The sequence below is a fragment of the Chiloscyllium punctatum genome, chromosome 5 (assembly GCF_047496795.1).
Source record: "Chiloscyllium punctatum isolate Juve2018m chromosome 5, sChiPun1.3, whole genome shotgun sequence".
Taxonomy (NCBI): Eukaryota; Metazoa; Chordata; class Chondrichthyes; order Orectolobiformes; family Hemiscylliidae; genus Chiloscyllium; species Chiloscyllium punctatum.
In genome coordinates this window covers 137,505,438-137,525,106 of record NC_092743.1, presented here as the reverse complement: position 1 = coordinate 137,525,106, position 19,669 = coordinate 137,505,438, and the positions used below count along the sequence as shown (strand labels likewise).

General features: G+C 43.4%; 1 protein-coding gene across 22 annotated transcripts in view; it reads left to right on the top strand.

The window, feature by feature from the left end:
• The window catches only part of sulf1 (sulfatase 1), a 403,560-nt gene that overhangs the window by 106,891 nt on the left and 277,000 nt on the right, over positions 1-19,669 (top strand). For 4 of the 22 annotated variants that reach the window (XM_072571452.1, XM_072571455.1, XM_072571449.1 and 1 more), the window contains 2 exons: positions 5,574-5,646; positions 12,677-12,753. The exons of 15 other annotated variants lie outside the window; for them this stretch is intronic. The gene's annotated coding sequence lies outside the window, so the exon portion shown is untranslated. The remainder of the gene's footprint in view (positions 1-5,573; positions 5,647-12,676; positions 12,754-19,669) is intronic. 3 more of the 22 variants (XM_072571457.1, XM_072571454.1, XM_072571450.1) reach the window with 1 other exon arrangement.

Genomic DNA, 19,669 nt, shown 5'->3' with positions numbered 1-19,669 from the left:
TTTTAGGTCTCTTTCTAGTTCATTCCTTCATTCATCATTGAAGAATAAACATAATTCTAAGGCAGCAAAGTGGATTCAATTTAAATTACTATAAAATGACTATACTTGGGCAAATATACATTACCATTGTTCAGTAAATTGTGAATATATTATTGGAATACTTATCCAACTTAATGAGAGGATATACATATATCAGACAAGACTTTCAAAAATGTTAATAACATATGAAAAATGATTCTGGGACTTTGTGGCTCTTTAGTGGTGAGTTTCCAGTTCAGTATTGGCTTTTGGTTTTATCCCTGCATATAATTACTGAAAATTCTGCCTCTTTTTACCCTTGAGAAATATTATAAAGCACATTGCACTCGGGTTCAAAAGGTGAAAGAGCAGGTGTTTTATGCTGCATTTTCCAGTTGGTCTGGTTAAGGTTGAAAGACGTATTTTAGCTGCAAAGTCAATTTAATAATGTTTCTTGAAACAAAAGACATTGCTTTACCATCTGGGCCTGTTCACATTTACTTACATTCAGAATAATTCTTTAACTTCCCCTTTTCTGAAAGAGTCATGCTAATTGTAAACAGATGCAAAAGCCTCCAATTGTTAATTTGAGGAGTGATTTTTAAACATTTTTCGGGGGAAAGTAAAATCCAGATCAAGCAGATCCGATTCCACTGCAGCATCAACACTAAATGAAAATCGTACATCTTTATTTCCTGTTGTTCTACATTTTATTTAAGACTTGTTAACAATATGAAGAGAATAAGTTGGGAGCAGCACCTCAATGTCACATTGTGGAGGAGACAAATTAACACTGCATTGGTTTTCCAATGTCTCACCTACGGCGAGATCAGTAATGGATTCAGGTGGTCACACTCAGTTCACCTCTCGCCATGTTTCACTTGGTGATTTCTGATAGCCTCGTGTCCTAGCTATTGGCAACAGCTTTGAGCTCAATCTTACCAGAAGTAGGCAAATTGCAGAAATGTACAGAGGGCTGAGCAATGTGGCCTATGGTGTGATGAATGGCAGAACTGCATTTGCTGAGAGGTGCAAGGGAGGAGCGAAGGAATTCTGGGAAGTCATATATTTGTGTGGTTACGTTACCCAAAACACTACTCGGGTAGTGACTCCCACCCATCCTCCTCCTCTAACCAAACAAAAGGTTCTGTGTGCCAGATTGGTAAGTTAACAAGTTTATTTTTTATTCCTTATTTTTCAACAGTCTCTTTGGGAATTTAGAATAATGAGAATGGAGGTTAGGGCAGTTGAATGTTCCTCCTGCAGAATGTGGGAGGTAAGGGTCCCTGCTGACTACATCTACGGGAAGTGCACCCAACTCCAGCTCCTCGAAAACCGCGTTAGGGAACTAGAGCTAGAGCTGGATGAACTTCGGATCATTCGGGAGGCTGAGGGGGTTATTGAGAGGAGTTACAGGGAGGTAATCACTCCTCAGGTACAAGAAAAAGGCAGATGGGTTACAGTCAAGGGACAGAAAGGGAACTGGCAGACAGTCCAGGGATCCCCTGTGGCCATTCCCCTCAACAATAAGTATACCATTTTGGATACTGTTGGGGGGACGACTTACCAGATGAGGGCCAGTCAAGGATTGTAGTGAGAAGTTGTGTGTGGAGTCAAAGGAAATAGGGGAAGCACAAAATGAATATTTTTCGACAATATTCACTCTAGAAAATGACAATTTTGTATAGGAGAATACTGAGATACAGGCTACTGGACTAGGTGGGATTGAGGTTCACAAGGAAGAGGTATTGGAAATCCTGCAGAGTGTGAAAATAGATAAGTCCCCTGGGCTAGATGGGATTGATCCTTGGATCCTCTGGGAAGTCAGGTAGGAGATTGCCAAGTCTTAGGCATTGATCTTTAAACTGTCATTGTCTACAGGAATAGTACCAGAAAACTGGAGGATAGCAAATGTGGTTCCCCTGTTCAAGAAGGGGAGTAGAGACAACCCTGGCAATTATAGACCAGTGAGCCTTACTTCAGTTGTTGGTAAAGTGTTGGAAAAGGTTATAAGAGATAGGATTTATAATCATCTAGAAAAGAATAATTTGATTAGGGATAGTCAGCACGGTTTTGTGAAGAGTAGGTTGTGCCTCACAAACCTTATTGAATTCTTTGAGAAGGTGACCAAACAGGTAGATGAGAGTAAACCAGTTGATGTGATGTATATGGATTTCAGCAAGGCATTTGATAAGGTTCCCCACAGTAGGCTATTGTACAAAATATGGAGGAATGGGATTGTGGGAAATATAGCAGTTTGGATCATTAATTGGCTTGCTGAAAGTAGACAGAGGGTGGTGGTTGATGGGAAATGTTCATCCTGTAGTCCAGTTACTAGTGGTGTACTGCAAGGGTCGGTGTTGGGTCCACTGCTGTTCATCATTTTTATAAATGACCTGGATGAGGGCATAAAAGGGTGGGTTCGAGGGGAAGCCAGCACAGACTCCTGGCCTCAAGGGGAAGCCAGCGCCGAGTCCCGGCCTCGAGGGGAAGCCAGCATGGACTCCTGGCCTCGAGGGGAAGCTAGCATGGACTCCTAGCCTCCAGGGGAAGCCAGCATGGACTCCTGGTCTCAAGGGGAAGCCAGCATGGACTCCTGGTCTCAAGGGGAAGCCAGCACGGACTCCTGGCCTCGAGGGGAAGCCAGCACAGACTCCTGGCCTCAAGGGGAAGCCAGCGCCGAGTCCCGGCCTCGAGGGGAAGCCAGCATGGACTCCTGGCCTCGAGGGGAAGCTAGCATGGACTCCTAGCCTCCAGGGGAAGCCAGCATGGACTCCTGGTCTCAAGGGGAAGCCAGCATGGACTCCTGGTCTCAAGGGGAAGCCAGCACGGACTCCTGGCCTTGAGGGAAAGCCAGCACGGACTCCTGGCCTCGAGGGGAAGCCAGCACAGACTCCTGATCTCGAGAGGAAGCCAGCATGGACTCCTAGCCTCAAGGGGAAGCCAGCACGGACTCCAGACCTCGAGGGGAAGCCAGCGCCGAGTCCCGGCCTCGAGGGGAAGCCAGCACAGACTCCTGGTCTCGAGAGGAAGCCAGCACGGACTCCTGGCCTTGAGGGGAAGCCAGCACAGACTCCTGGCCTCGAGGGGAAGCCAGCACAGACTCCTGGCCTCGAGGGGAAGCCAGCACGGACTCCTGGTCTCGAGGGGATGACAGAGCCGAGTCCCGGCCTCAAGGCAAAGCTGGCCTGTTTTGGAGGTCAGGTGCCAGCACAGACTTGGTTGAAAGGATAGTTGTTCTGTACTTTTTATTTTATTTTTCTAATTTATTCTTATGATTTTGTACTTAAGAATCTGTACCTAAGGACCTTTGAACCTAAGATGGCAACTTGTAAGTGTTTCACTGCACTCATGTGAGTACGTGACAATAAAGTGAACTCTAATTAGCCACAGTCATAAAATCAGACAGCACGGTCCAACCAGTCCATGCCGCCCACGTTCCCAAACTCAGCTACTCCCACCTGCCTGTGTTTGGCCCATATCCCTTCAAACCTTTCCTAGTCATGTACTTATCCAAATGTCTTTTCAATGTATTAGCTGTACGGACATCCACCACAATTGTGCATTTCAGGCTGTGCTGTCAATTCTCATAGTAATGCTGCAGCAAAGAAACCATGTACTCAGGGACATTGACTCAGCTCATGGTCTGGACCAGGCTGCATCTCTGAACTCTTCACTTGCTTTTATAGCATTCACTCACTCTGAGCCTACCTGGATGCTCCCAGCATCCCTACCTTTTGCACGTTGCTCCACCAGCCAGAGATAGCAAGCTCATGTAATTTCTATCTTACCTTGCCATTTAGTACCTACACAAAATAAGGAAGCTGGTCATGGTTGTCAGCTGTTCTTAGTGAAGTGGAAGATGAGCTCATTGAAAGGTGGAGCAGCCTCAAGGGGCTGAATGGCCTACAGCTGTTCCTCGACTTTATAGTATTATTTTCCTGCAAAGTCTGACATTGTGATCAAATAGGGGTCCCAGGCCACCATTTGCTGCCAGTGTGATTGGCTCAGCAACTTCGAAGATTTCTAATGGTTGGGCCCACAATGCAATCGCTCCAATCAAAAGAGCAGCCGCTGTGAAGAATTGACAGCCCGCACATGGAGAAATGGGTGCTGCCCAGTTTGTGGACAAACTAGGGGGAAAATACAGGGAAATGCGAAAGGAGGATGTATTTTTTTCACTTTCTTTTTAAAAAAAACTTGAAGATAGAGAAAAAGGCTGTGTCTGGGTTGGTGTGACTGAAGGCAGGAGGTGATGTAATGTAATTTCCAGGAAAATGTCTAACCAGATTTGGCACTCTTAAAGCACACTGTTCTTTTTACCCGATCGCTACAATAGCAATCAGAATACTTTTCTCCAGAGTGGCCTGCTAACAAACAAGGCTAAAGAAGAAAGCAAGATGTTCGTGGTCAGATCCAGCAACTTAATTCAGCATTTGAACGGAGTCTGATTGAGTGGCTCACCACAAGCTGTGCTTTAAAAGTAACAGCTAACCATATTGAGAAGTGTGATTTATGCACAGTATATGACTCCTGACAGCTGGAATGTAAAACTTACTCAGAAACAATTGAATCTACTTAGACCAGAGACAGTGCTTTCTTACAACATCTTCCTCTTCTGTTATCATCATCTTCTATCTCCCTAAAGACAGTAATCCCTTCCTCGGGCCTCTGCTATTGCTCTTCAAAAGACCACAGTCACTTTCCTCTCGGACATTCCCTGTTGCTTACCATTCTCACAACCTCCATTCATTTGCCAAGACCGCTGCTATCAGATATAAATGCAACTTTTGTTTAAATTTGGGACTTCCTCTGTTTATAATGAATTCCGAGTGGCATGTACACTGATGTATAATTAATGTTCAAATTTATGAATATCGTTTTTATCATGTATCTTTCACTTTGAATAAATTGGGTGGACAAAGACAAATAAACTGCAGGTTCTGGAATTCAAAGTAGACAGGCAGGAGACTGGAAGAACACAGCAAACTAGGCAGCATTAGGAGGTGGAGAACTCCTAAAGAAGGGTTGCTCCCAAAACATTGACCTCTCCACCTCCTGATGCTACCTAAATTGATGGACAGTCATCTACCATAGAACCTTTCCTGACCTCTATCCATTCTCTTCCCGGTCCTAAAGGACCGCCTTGTTTTCTGATGTTCTTGTCCTGCTTGCACTCAATCTTTTGTCCTAACCATCAATGTGAATATCAGGCAAAGATGGGTGGCTCATCACACCACATACTGCAGGATGAAAATACTGCCTCTTCTTAACCTGAAATAAAACTAAGGACTCTGGATGCTGAAAACCTGAAGCAAAACAGGAATTTGCAGGAGCTACTCAGCAGGGTTGGGCAGCATCAGTGGAGAGAAAAACAGAGATCACATTTCGGTGCCAGTGACCCTTCTTCCGAACCTGAACCAGTGCTTATGAAAGGTCAGTGGACCTGAAACATTAACTCTGCTTTCTCTCCACAGATACAACCAGATCTGCTGAGTTTCTCCTGCAATTTCTGTTTCTGTTACTAAACCTGAATGTTTGTCTTTGTATTCCAGATGACAGAATACTCAGTGGAGATAAGTGTGCAATGCTCTGTTTATTGGGAGAAGCTGATAGATAACTAGCAAGGTGAGTGTTGTAAGGATAGTTTAGGCAGGTTTGTGTACAAGTGGTACAAAGTAAGCACAAAGTGATTCCATATGTCTGTCTCATATCAAGTGGACAACAGTTAGTTTTCACTGTACATTTTTCTTTCCCTTTTAAGGATAATAGCCAAAGTTTGCTTAATTTAAAGTTGAGCACACTCTAAATAGTACAATAGAGCCCTGGATTGCCAATGTTTTGTGCCATGAGGCAATATTATGCTGGTGTGCAATGTTGAGCACCAATTCCTGATTTTAACCATGATTGAATGAAACAAAATCAGAAATTGCTGGAGAAACGCAGCAGGTCTGTGGCTTGATAGTAGAGTTAATGGTTTGCGTCCAGTGACTTTTCATCAGAACATTTCTAGAAATTTCTGACTTTGTTTCTGATATCCAGCATCTGTAGTTCTTTGCAGCAAGCCTGAGATTTCCCAGTGGTAACTTGATAGATAACCAGAATCTGAGCCATGTCTTGGCAATTCTAGAGAGCATTCCCACTCTTAACTGTAATGCAGGTGTGAAATACTTTTGCCATGTAATTGAAGGCTCAATCTGACACTGAAACAAAGTGCAGCGAAACATCCTGGCAATAGTAGCCTTTCTCCATTTCCCTTCGGATTCAATTTATATCTTAGCAGCTTTATCAGTTTTTGCATTCAGTATCCACATAAAGATGATTTTGCTTGCATGCATGTGAAAGGACTACCAATCCCACACTGGTCACTTTGACAGAGACACACACACACACACACACATCATAGTGCAGCAGCAACAAAGGAATAAGATTTTTCAAAGATCATCTAGATTATTTCCCTTAGATTGGAAGTAAAACAAGAATTTCCCAAATTTATAAGACATCACTATGGATAACTGTGGAAGCAGACCATCCCCAGCTATCCCTCATTTAGCACTCTGAATGAGTTTCAAAAGACAGTATTAAACAAAGACTTGCTAAACAATAATAGATTCCTACAAGAAGAGCTTTAATGGGGTTGGTGTCTGTGCTTGCACTGTAAGTCTTACATTAATATCTGATGCCTTGAATGTACCTGACCCAAAAATTTCTTCTTATTGCTCTTTCCACTTACCTGCTAGCTTCCACTGCCTGCCAGTAGCTTGGCACTTCCCTCTCCCAACCCCCTTTATTTCTCCCACACACTGCTTAACTCTCTCATCATCTTGCTTCCTCCCAGTCATTGCCCTACTTGCTGCCTCCCTTTCCTGATGCCCCTTGCTCTGTCTGGTCAGCTTGCCCTCCATCACATAATTTCCCCTCATTGTCTCTCAAATGCCTACTGTGAGCGAGATCTTGATAGAGGAAGGTGGTGAATGAAGCAACAGAGAACACAACCGGGCTGGGACAGAAAAGGAACGAGAGGGGCAGTGAGTGAGGTAGCAAATAGGAAGCAGTGAGATAGTCACTAGAGATGGTGAACAAAGCAGCTATGTGCTTATAAAATCAGATATACCATGTGCAAATACAGCTCAGTTCTTGGTGTAGTAATGACATTAAAATAAAAATGGATTATTCAGCTATGTCCATTATGTACAAACTATAATAAAAATAAAGCATTAGAACTTCAAATGGGAGATCAATGGCACTGGTGAATGTCCCTTGAGTTTAAGATTGTGTATTCGAGGTTTCTAGGAGAAAGTGAGGACTGCAGATGCTGGAGATCAGAGTTGAAAAGTGTGGTTATGGAAAAGCACAGTAGGTCAGGCAGCATCTGAGGAGCAGGAGAATCGACGTTTTGGGGAAAAGCAGGAATGAGGCTTGTGAGCCAAGGGGGTGAAGAGATTAATGGGAGGGGGAATGGGGCTTTAGGGGAAGATAGCTGAGAGTGCAATAAGTACATTAAGTTGGTGGAGAAGGCGATAGGTTGGAGGGGAGGGTGGAGCAGATAGGTGGGAAAGATGATAGACGGGTAGGACAGGTCATGAGGGCAGTGTCGAGTTGGAAGTTTGGAACTGGGATAAGGTGGGGTGGGAGGGGAACTGCGGAAACTGGTGAAATCCACATTGATCCTGTGTGGTTGGAGGGTACCAAGGAGGAAGATGAGGCATTCTTCCTCCAGGCATCGTGTGGTTAGGCTTTGGCGATGGAGGAGGCCCAGGACCTGCATGTCCTTGGTGGAGTGGGAGGGGGAGTTGAAGTGTTTGGTCACGGGGCAGTGGGGTTGGTTGGTGAGGGTGTCAAAGTTTCTGCCATAGGTCCTTGTGATTGAACAGACTAATTCTCAACCTGCAGATCTTTGCGCACATGGGCCAGGATGTGTCATGGTATTGTGTAAATAGGGCAGAGGGCAGGAGTTGCTTTCTTCTGTTTCCTTTCCTGCTGCTGCATTACTTTATAATGAAGATGTTCTTTCTCCAATTGTCATGTAGGTTGATGAACAGATTGTCATCATTCTGTGCTTTTGGTACCAAACATCATTCATGTTAATGCTACTATCATGCTTCAAGACGTGTTTTAGAATATTTTTGAAGCTTTTTCCTTGTCTCCTCTGAATGTGGGCTGTTTGAGAAAACAGTTGTTTGGACATTGGCCATTGTGTTCCAATCCATCACAGTTGATCTTTGTCCTGAAAACTGAGAGCAGCACAGTGGTTAGCACAGCCACCTCACAGTACCAGGGACTCGGGTTCAATTCCACCCTTGGGCTATACTGTCTGTATCAAAAAGTGTTGAGTTGGAAAAGCACAGCAGGTCAGGCAGCATCCGAGAAGCAGGAGAGTCAACGTTTCGGACATTAGCCCTTCATCTGGGAGAATTGTTCATGTGGTTCGGGAGGGTTTAAACTAGTTTGGCAAGGGGTTAGGCACCAGAGCTACATGTCTGAGAGAGGGGTTAGTTGTAGATGGGGCAGTGACAAGATGTAGTGAATCTATCAGGAAGGTTTTCATGTGATGAAACAAAGGGGTCGATTACAGTGTGTCTGCTTTAATGCATGGAGTGTCGGAAATAAGAGTGATGAACTTAGAGCATGGATCAGTACTTTGGGCTATGATGTTGTGGCCATAACGGAAATGTGGGTTTCACGGGGGGAAGAAGGGTTGCTTGATGTTCCAGGGTTTAGAACGTTTAAAAAGAACAGGGAGAGTGGAAAAAGAAGAGGGGGTGTAGCATTGCGAATCAGAGAGTGCATCACAGCTACAGAAACAAAGGTTGTTGAAGAAGGTTTGTGTACTGAGTCAGTATGGGTGGGAGTTAGGAACAGCAAAGGGTTTTTTACAGACCCCCTAATAGCAGTAGGGAGATTGAAGATTTCCTAGGCGGGCAGATTTTGGAAAAATGCAGATGTAGCAGGGTTGTTGTTATGGGTGACTTCAACTTTCCCAATATTGACTGGAACCTCCTTAGTGCAGATGGTTTGGATGGAGCCATTTTTATCAGGTGTGTTCAGGAGGTTTCCTTACTCAGTATGTAGATAGGCTGATGAGGGGAGAGGCCATTTTGGATTTGGTGCTCGACAATGAGCCAGGACAAGTGTCAGATCTCGCAGTGGGAGAAACTGTGGTGACAGTGACCACAACTGTCTCACATTCACCATAACCTTGGAGAGGGAAAGGGGCAGTTACTATGGGAAGATCCTTAATTGGGGAAAAGGATATTATGACACTATCAAACAGGAATTGGAAAGTACAGATTGGGAGCAATTGTTCCACAAAAAGGGTGCAACAGACATGTGGAGACTGTTTAAGGAGCAATTGTTGCAAGTGATGCACAAATTTGTTCCTCTGAGACAGGTAAGAAGGGGTAAGATTAAGGAACATTGGATGACGAGAACAGAGGAACTTCTCATCAAAGGAAAAAGGCAGCTTACATAAGGTGGAGGAGGCAAGGATCTAGCACAGCTTTAGAGGATTACAGGCTTACTAGAAAGGAGCTCAGAAATGGACTGAGGAGAGCCAGGAGGAGGCATGAAAAAGGAAGGAAGGATTAGGGAGAACTCAAAGGCATTTTACTCGTACGTGACAAATAAGAGAACGATCAGGGAGAAAGTAGGGCCAATCAGGGATCGCGGAGGGAACTTGTGTGTGAGAGTTTGAGCACACAGGGGAAGGCTTAAATGAGTTTTTTGCTTCAGTTTTCACTAAGGAAAGGGACCTTGTTGTGAATGAAAACTTTGAGGAGCTGGGCTCAAGGTTGATGAAGTTGATGTGCTGGAAATTTTGGTAAACATTAAGATTGATAAGTCCCCACCCAGGGCCAGACCAGATTTATCATACTTTGCTCCGGGAAGCAAGTAAGGAGGTTGCTAAGCCGCTGGCGAAGATCTTTGCTTCCTCACTCTCCACGAGAGTCGTACCGGAGGATTGGAAGGAGGCAAATGTTTTTCTTCTTTTTCAAGAAGGGTAATAGGGAAATCACTGGCAATTACAGACCAGTCAGTCTTAGGTCTGTGGTCAGCAAGGTTTTGGAATGAATTCTGAGGGATAGAATTTATGACTATTTGGAAGAGCAGAGCATGATTAAAGGCAGTTAGCATGGCTTTGTGAGGGGCAGGTCATGCCTCACAAATCTTATTGAGTTCTTTGAGATGACAGGACAGGTTGATGAAGGTCGAGCAGTGGATGTGGTGTTTGTGGACTTCAGCAAGGCATTTGATAAGGTTCCCCATGGTAGGCTCATTCATAAAGTCAGGAAGTATGAGATACAGGGAGATTTGGATATCTGGAGTCAGAATTGGTTGACTGACAGAAGGCAGAGAGTAGTTGTAGATGGAAAGTATTGCCTGGAGGTCAGTGGTGAGCGGGGTCCCACAGGGCTCTGTTCTTGGGCCTCTGCTCTTTGTAGTTTTTATAAATGACTTGGATGAGGAGGTTGAGGGGTGAGTTAATAAACTTGCCGATGACACAAAGGTTGGACGTGCCGTTGACAGTATTGAGGGCTATTGCAGGCTGCAGCGCTACATAGACAGGATGCAGAGCTGGGCTGAGAAATGGCAGATGGAGTTCAAGCTGGATAAATGCGAAATGATGCATCTTGAATGCTGAATATAGAGTTCAGGATAGAATTCTTGGTGAGTGCAGAGGAACAGAGGGATCTTGGTGTTCAAGTGCGTAGATCCCTCAAAGTTGCCACCCAAGTGGATAGGATTGTTAAGAAAGCATATGGTGTTTTGGCTTTCATTAAGGGGGGTATCGAGGTTAAGAGCTGCGAGGTTTTGCTGCAACTATACAAGACTCACACTTTGAATCTTGTGTTCAGTTCTGGTTGTCCTATTATAGGCTATGGAGAGGGTGCAAAGAAGGTTTACCAGGATGCTGCCTGGATTGGAGGGCTTGTCTTATGAAGACCGGTTGACTAAGCTCAGACATTTCTCTCTGGAGAGAAGGAGGAAGAGAGATGACCTGATTGAAGTATACTAGGTAATGAGAGGCTTAGTTAGAGTCAAAAGCCAGAGACTTTTCCCCAGGGCAGGATTGAGGGGTCATTGTTTTAAAATATTAGGAGGAAGTTATAGGGGAGATGTCAGAGGAAGGTTCTTTACGCAGAGAGTTGTGAATGCATGGAATGCGTTGCCAGTGGTGGTGGTGGAACCAGAGTCATTAGGGACGTTTAAGTGACTGCTGGATATGCACATGGACAGCAGTGAATTGAGGGGTGCATAGGTTAGGTTATTTTACTTTCGATTAGGAATAATCCTCGGCACAACATCATGGGCCAAAGGGCCTGTTCTGTGCTGTACTTTTCTGTGTTTCTATCAGGAATGTGGGGGATCTTTCTAACAGCAGAGATGAGAGGAAAGTTAGATGCTGAAATTCCTTGAGTAATGATCCTAGTGGTTATGGGAGGTTAATCCTGATTGGCGATCTGCAGACTTTGTCCCAGTTGTATCAAAAGTTGTTAGGCCCTTTAATCTAAATCTGTTGTGATTGCCCCTCCTACCCCACATTCCTGGTGAATACTTATGCCCGAAACATTCACTTTTCTGCTCCTCGGATGCTGCCTGACCGGCTATGCTTTTCCAGCACCACACTTTTCGACTTTGATCTCCAGCATCTGTAGTCCTCACTTTCCCCCAGTCACTGGACTGTCTGTGTGGAGTTTGCACATTCTCCCCATGCCTGCGTGGGTTTCCACCCACAGCCCAAAGATGTGTAGGCTAGGTGTGTTAGCCATCGGAAATACAGAGTAGGGGGGTGAGTCTGGGTGGGATGCTGTTCAGAGGGTCAATGTGGACTTGATGGACTGAATGGCCTGCTTCCACACTGTAGGGACTCTACAAGTGAGAGCTGGCCTGATAGACAAGGATCGAATCTCAACTTGGAGGGGAGAGATCTTAATGGACAGGTTTTCATGGCATCAGAAAGACTCCACAGACATGTAAAAATAGTAGCCAGGACTCTGATGTGAAAGCCCTGCCCTCAATTCCACAGATCCAGTAAATGTTAGTGGAGGAAAGGGGATGGAGTGTGATTCCAGAAGATGGGAAACCCAAACTCAGCCGGTCGATTCATCTCAGTACTGAGTTCATTTAGGCCTTTAATAGTGCCTTAACCTACAGTGTAGGAGCCACACATTGATGGTCTGAATGTAGAGACTGAAAATGTTAATTTGGTCTCTCTCCATGGATGCTGTCTGACCTGCTGTGATCTCCAGTATTTGTTGTTTTCAGTACAGATTCCAGCATTTGCAGTAATTTGTTCCTATGTAATCTTAACTATCAACATCCTTTCTTCACCAGCACTCTAACAGTCCCACCCACACCCAACTATTTCATAAAGGATGCCCACTCCACATTTCACTTCAGTTCTGATGAAGTGTCATTTAGAGTCAAAACATTAGCTTGATTTCTCTCCATGGATGACCTATTGTGATCTCCAGCATTTGTCGTTTTCAGTAGCTATCTTTGATGTAGGGTCTGAATATAACTTTGATTTATGAGAGATCTGAAAAGAATTACAAAATTTGAATGGGTTTAACAAACAAACATTTGTTATGATCAAGTGTGTTGCAGTGAAAGCTGTATCAAATTGTTATAAGTTCATTTCTTATCAATTTGACAGGACTCCTGTGGTCTACTATAGTGGATACTGAGGGAATGACTGTGAAGTTGGTATGGGTGTATGAGGGGGATATGAAGGTGAGTTGAGTCATGATTCGGCATGGAGTAGGAGGGGCAATTACAGCAGATTTAGGTTAAAGGGCCAAACAATGCTTGATACAACTGGGACAAAGTCTGAGAGAACTGGGTCACATTTTCAACCCAGCCTGCCTTAGCACCCGCCCACTTCCAAGGCCTCTAGACTCGGGTGGGCTTGATGTGAGCCCATACATATACCCATCCACCAGACAGAAAATCGTCCATTTTGAGATTTTTAAAAAAATTTAGATGGATCCACTGAGTCAGAAAATTTCTTGTCTCAAGCTACCCACCTTTGTAACCAAGGTTTAAGTCTGGGTCTCAGACATGGGAGAGATAGAGAGACTGAATCTCAGTCCAGGCAGCCAGGTGATGTGGGAAGTCAGATTGTGGGGTCTGGGTGATGGGGCCCATGAGATTTTTTAACGTGGGGCCAGCAGGAGTATTCCCCATGTAGGTCGCCAATCGGGATTAAGATCTTATAACCACTGGGATCAGAATTTAAGGAATTTCAACCTCTAACATTCCTCTCATCCTTGCTGTTAGAAAGATCCCTTCAATGTTTCTGACTTTTGTCTAGATGGTTGTTCAGAAAATAAGAACTTAAGAACTAGGTGTAAGAGTAGGTCATTCAGGCCCTCCAGCTTGCTCCACCATTTAACATGATCATGAGTAATCCCATCTCGGCCTCAAATCCTCTTTCCTCCCCACTCTCGATAAGCTTTCAGCCCATTGCTAATTAAAAATCTATCTCCTCTTTAAATTTACCCAATATCTCAGCATCTGCCACACTCTGGGGTAGTGAATTCCACACATTCATAATCCTTTTGAGAGAAATCATTTCTCCTCTTATTGGTTTTAAATCTGCTACCCTTTAGCCTAAAACTATGACCTCTAGTTCTAGATTGGCACACATGAAGAAATCTCCTATCTCCATCTACGTTGTCAATCCCTGTTAGTGTCTTAAATACCTCAATTAGATCTCCTTTCGTTCTTCTAATCTCCAGAAAGTATAAGACTAAACTACTCAACCTCTCTTCATAAGACAAACCCCTTGCCTCCTCTGGAACCTCCTATGAACTATCTCCAATACGACTACACCCTTCCTCAAGAACATCAAAATTATATTCAATACTCTGGTTGCAGTATCAGTAAGGCTTTGAACAGTTGCAGCAATACTTCCCTACTTCCTCTGGCAATAAATGCCAAAATTGGTTGTCTCATAAATAAAGCACAGTAGTATTCCTTAAAACTTGCAGTTCAAATTCAGGTGATTTTATTTAAATATTTTATTTAAATATTACTGATGGTTCTTAGCTCTGAGAACGGCTAGATATCTAATCTGCCATGAAAACTCTAACGACCGTTCTGCTAGTCGGAGCAAGATATTCAGATTGATGTGACACGCACTTCTGGAAAACAATTCCCACATCTGTATTTTTGTTTTTAAACCAATGTATTGACAGGGATTTTTTTTCTTGCAAGTGCAGTGAAATCAGTGGCTTTTGGTGGTGAAAAATGGTAATTTGTGTAACCATAGAAACGTGGACCTCTTTGGATTGTGTTTGAAAAGGTCATGCTGAACTGCAGTTTATTCATATAAATTGTTGCATGCCGTTCCATTCAGCTTTGAGCAAGTGTAAGCTGACACCTGAGGACTGAATTTGCACGTGCAACTTTGGTAGTGGGTGAAGCAGACTGATTATTATTAACTGCAGATGGACGCTCATCCATTTACAAGTAGCTACGCTTATACTAGTGCTCATTTCCTGCCTCATTAGAGGGCTAAAAGGCTTGATGACATCTGTTTCTAGCATTGTTAACTGTTACAAAAAGTTTCTAAACTGTATGTTGAACCTCTGAGTACACACAAGGAAGTCATTCAGAATTGTTCAATAAACAAGTTGTTGGTAGTAGCAGATGAAGTACAGAACATTTGTAAAAGGTACGTATTGGGAGGATTGGTCTTGACAACTAAAAGATTTATTTTCTAATAAATGGTAGTGTTATAATGTGGCAACAGTAAAGCAGCAATGAGCCAGTCTGTAACGATGGCTGGTTCTGAACAGAAAGGCTGCAATCTGAAGAAGGCAGTTTGACGACATCAAAGCCTATAAAAATAAAAGTTCAAGTGGTTTTATAGGCCTTATTGGATTTCAGGTTGAAAGAGATTTGATTTTTATTCAAGAGAGTTTAGGACATACATTTAATTTGCTAAACTCTTGTTACCCAAGGCAAAACATCATGTTTTCTAAAACTATATTGTGCATAAAACTGGTTTGTGGTGGCTTATTATCTCTGTCCTTTTCCAAGCCTCAAGACAGGTGCTGCCTTATTAATCTGCATACTCTTACCTTTGTACAGAATTAAACAACAATTTTCATTTATGAAGCCACTTTAACATTGCAAAAATATCCCAAAGCAGCAGAGACCAGACAGTGACTAACAATTGCAAGTAAGATTGCATTCACCATAAATTTCTAACTTACTCAAAACTGAATTGCAATTCAAATAGACTGTGGTGGACATAAGGGAGAAGTAGAATTTTCACAGTCATAGAATCATAGAGATGTTCAGCACAGAAACAGATCCTTCAGTCCAACTCGTCCGTGCCGACCAGATATCCTAATCTAATATAGTCCCATTTGCCAGCACTTGGCCCATATCCCTCTAAACCCTTACAATTCATATACCTATCCTGATGCCTTTTAAATGTTGTAGCCTCCACCACTTTCTCGGGCTGCTCACTCTCTGTGTGAACGGCACGGTGGCACAGTGGTTAGCACTGCTACCTCACAGCGCCAGAGACCCGGGTTCAATTCCCGCCTCAGGCGACTGACTGTGTGGAGTTTGCACGTTCTCCCCGTGTCTGCGTGGGTTTCCTCCGGGTGCTCCGGTTTCCTCCCACACTCCAAAGATGTGCAGGTCAGGTGAATTGGCCATGCTAAATTGCCCGTAGTGTTAGGTAAGGGGTAGATGTAGATGTAGATGTAGGGGTATGGGTGGGTTACGCTTCGGCGGGGCGGTGTGGACTTGTTGGGCCGAAGGGCCTGTTTCCACACTGTAAGTAATCTAAAAAAAATCTAATCTAAGTTACTCCTCGAATCCCTTTTAAGTCTTTTGCCTCTCACCTAAAACCTGTCATAGATGCCCTGCAGTGTGGAAGCAGACCATTCAGCCCATTGAGACCCTCTGAAGGGCATAAATTACTAATATTCACTTTTAGATGCACAATCAATAAAACTGCAAATGTTTCAGAAAAATAAAAAAAAACAAAGTCCAGTACAGCGCAGGAATGGCTCCTTTGTCTCACCAAGACTGCAGACACATGATAACTTTTCTAAACTTAAAAACCTTTTGCCTCTCCAGGGTCTGTATCTGTTCCCTACCTATTTATGTATTATATGCCTATAGGGCAGGCCATAGATTCCCTGCATTGTGGAAGTACGCCTTTCAGCCCATCAGGTTCACACCAGCCCTCTGAAGAGCATCTCACCCAGACCTACCCCTCCACCCCATCCCTGTAATCATGCATTTCCCATGGCTAATCCACCTAACCTACACACCCCTGGACACTATGGGCAATTTCCCATGGCCAATCCACCTAACCTGCACCTCTTTGGATGGGAGGAAATCGGAGCACCCGGAGGAAACTCATGCAGACACGAATATGCAAACTCCACAGAGACAGTCTCCTGAGGGTGGAAATGAACCCGGGTCCATGGTGCTGTGAGGCAGCAGTGCTAACCACTGAGCCACCGAGCTGCCTGCACATAGAGGCCATTCAGCCTTCTTGACCATCTTATCCACTTGTGTTGCCACTTTTAAGGAACTGTGGACCTGTATGCCTGGATCCCTCTGTATGTTGATGCTACTGAGAATTCTGACACTTACTGTGTAAGTTCCCTCTTGCGTTAGACCCTCCAAAGGTTTGTGAGTAAATACTCTCCTGTGACGATAGAGAATACAAAGATTTCACCCAAGGCCTCAGCAATTTCCTCATCTGCCTCTCTCAGCATTCTGAGGTAGATCCCATCAGGTCCTATGAACTTGTCTACCTTATTACTTTTTAAAACACCTAATGCCTCCTTTTTTATATTGACATTCCCTAGAATATCAACATATCCCTCACTCACCATCCACCATGTCCCTCTCCTTAATGAATACCAATGCAAAGGACCTCACTCACTGCCTCCAGCTCTGCACACAAATTCCTTACTTTGTTCTTGATTGGATCTTTCTTTTCTCTAGTTACTGTCTTGTTCCTTATATACATATGAAACATCTTGGTATTTTCCTTAATCCTATTTCCCAGATATTTCATGGCTATCTTTGTATTCTTTGAGGATTCTGTCTGCCTTCATTTTCCTCAACCTTACATATGCTTCCATTTTCTTTTTCACTAAGTTTTCAATTTCTCTTGTCATGTAAGGTTCCCTAATCTTGCCATGTTGATTTTAAAAGTCAAGTTAAAGAAACACATGATCAACACAAGTGAAATACAAAGCTCTGGATCTTACAGTAATAACAGTAATGAAACGTTTAGTGTTTGTCATCGCTTCTTCTCTGAAAGAGACAGCAATTTTTGGAGTTTGTATAAATGCAGTTAAAATGGAAATGATTTACACATTTTCCATATTCTGTGCTATTGAGGATCTGTCTAAACTGTAATCAATTAGATATTTTAAAGTTTTTAAACTATTATTATGGCCTCTACCTTAATCCTGTGCCCAATCATTTATTTAGCTGTCTGTAAAATTTAAGTCAAAGTTAAAGATCATGAGTATATTTTATTTTCTAGTTTCTGTGAGGAAATACTTCAGCATTGTACACTGTTGACTCTGCTTGATGACTTCACTGTTGCTGACGCCAGAGATCCATTTGATGTGGTCCAGACTCAAATTCAGTTTGTAAAAGAGGAATTAGAGATTTCTAGATTTTCTGGGAGGCTTTCTTCAAGGTCAGGGGCAGGGAATGTTGACTCACTATTGGTCATGGAATCTGGACAATTAAATTGGAATATATTTGGGAGAATAGAATGAATGGGACATTTAAGGGCATAGTGCATGATAGTTAGGAAAGTTCAGGAAGATAGTGTGAGAAACTCACAAACATTTGCTGAAATTGACACTTTGATTTCTGGTAAGATTCTGTGCTATGTGACTAATTATCTTAAGCAAGCTTTCCTTATGCTTCTGGTTGTTCCTTGAAGCAAGGAACAAGTTTGCTAAGGAGTTCAGCCAATGGCAAGAACCAAAGTGTGGAGTTGTTTTATGTGGGGAGGCTGCATCTATCAGATGTGGGGATCTGGTTGACCAGAAGATTGCCGTGGGCACATTGAATAGATTTGCAGTTTGATAATCAACCTCTTTGACTATACACCACCTGAACCAAGAAATCCTCACTCAGAGTTTGGGATGGTATCCAAGCTGTCATGAGCCTTCGCTAATTCAAGACAAAGTTTGAATCAAGTTAACAGCGAGTTTGCATTTTAGAGTTTTCACAGCAGTTCAAAATACTTACCACTGAGTGGTGCTGTACCAGAAAGTTTGCGAGAGCATGGCAGACATCTTGGGAAAAGTGCATTTAAGATCCCTTTACTTTGTCCATTTAACCAAGAAAAATAATGCATGAGTTCCACTATCATTTTACTTTTCTGATCCATATAGATGATCAACATTGCTGTGTGCTGAAGCAACACAGTCATCCTTCTGAGCTTGTCTGTACAGACCATTGAGTGTAGGAATTGTTCCACGATGCAGAGGTTGTCCAGGGCATTGGTGAGGACTCTTCTGGAGTATTGTGTACAGTTCTGGTCACCCTGTGATAGGAAGGATACTATTAAATTGGAGTGGGTTCTGAAAAGATTTAGAGTCATAGAGTCATAGAGATGTACAGCATGGAAACAGACACTTCAGTCCAACTCGTCCATGCCGACCAGATATCCTAACCTAATCTAGTCCCATTTACCATCACTATTCCTATTCATATACCCATCCAGATGCCCTTTAAATGCTGTATTTGTACCAGCCTCCACCACTTCCTCTGGTAGCTCATTCCATACCCGTACCACCCTCTGTGTGAAAAAGTTGGCTTTTAGGTCCGATTATATCTTTCCCCTTTCACCCTGAACCTATGCCTTCTACTTCTGAACTCCCCCACCCCAGGGAAAAAGCCTTGTGTATTTTCCCTAACCATATCTGTCATGATTTATAAACCTCTATAAGGTCACCCTCAGCCTCCGACCCTCCAGGGAAAACAGCCCCAGCCAATTCAGCCTCGGCCTATACCTCAAATCCTCCAACCCTGACAACATCCTTGTAAATCTTTTCTGCACCCTTTCAAGTTTCACAACACCCTTCCAATGGGAAGGAGACCATAATTGCGGACAATATCAGGATGTTGCCAGAACTGTAAGGTGTGAGTTATAGGGAGAGGCTGGATAGGCTGTACTTTTTTCAGGTTGAGGGTGGCCTTACAGAGGTTTACCAATTTATGAGGGGCATAGATAAGGTGAATTGCAAAGATCTTTTCCCTGGGGTAGGGGAATTCAAACACAGAAATGAGATAATTTTAAGGTGAGAATGGGAAGATTTAAAAGGGACCTGAGGGGCAACTTCTTCACACAGAGGGTGGTTCCTATTTGGACTGAACTCCTAGAGGAAGTGGTAGATGCAATTATAGTTACAACATTTAAAAGATGTTTGTACAAGTATGTGAATAGGAAAGATTTAGAGGGATGTGGGCCAAACATAGGCAAATGGGACTAGCTTCGTTTGGGAAACTTGATCGGCACAAACAAAGGGTCTGTTTCTGTGCTATAGGACTCTGACTCTCTGAGCTTTATACACTCAGATTCTAGATTAGAGTGGTGCTGGAAAAGCACAGCAGTTCAGACAGCATCCGAGGAGCAGGA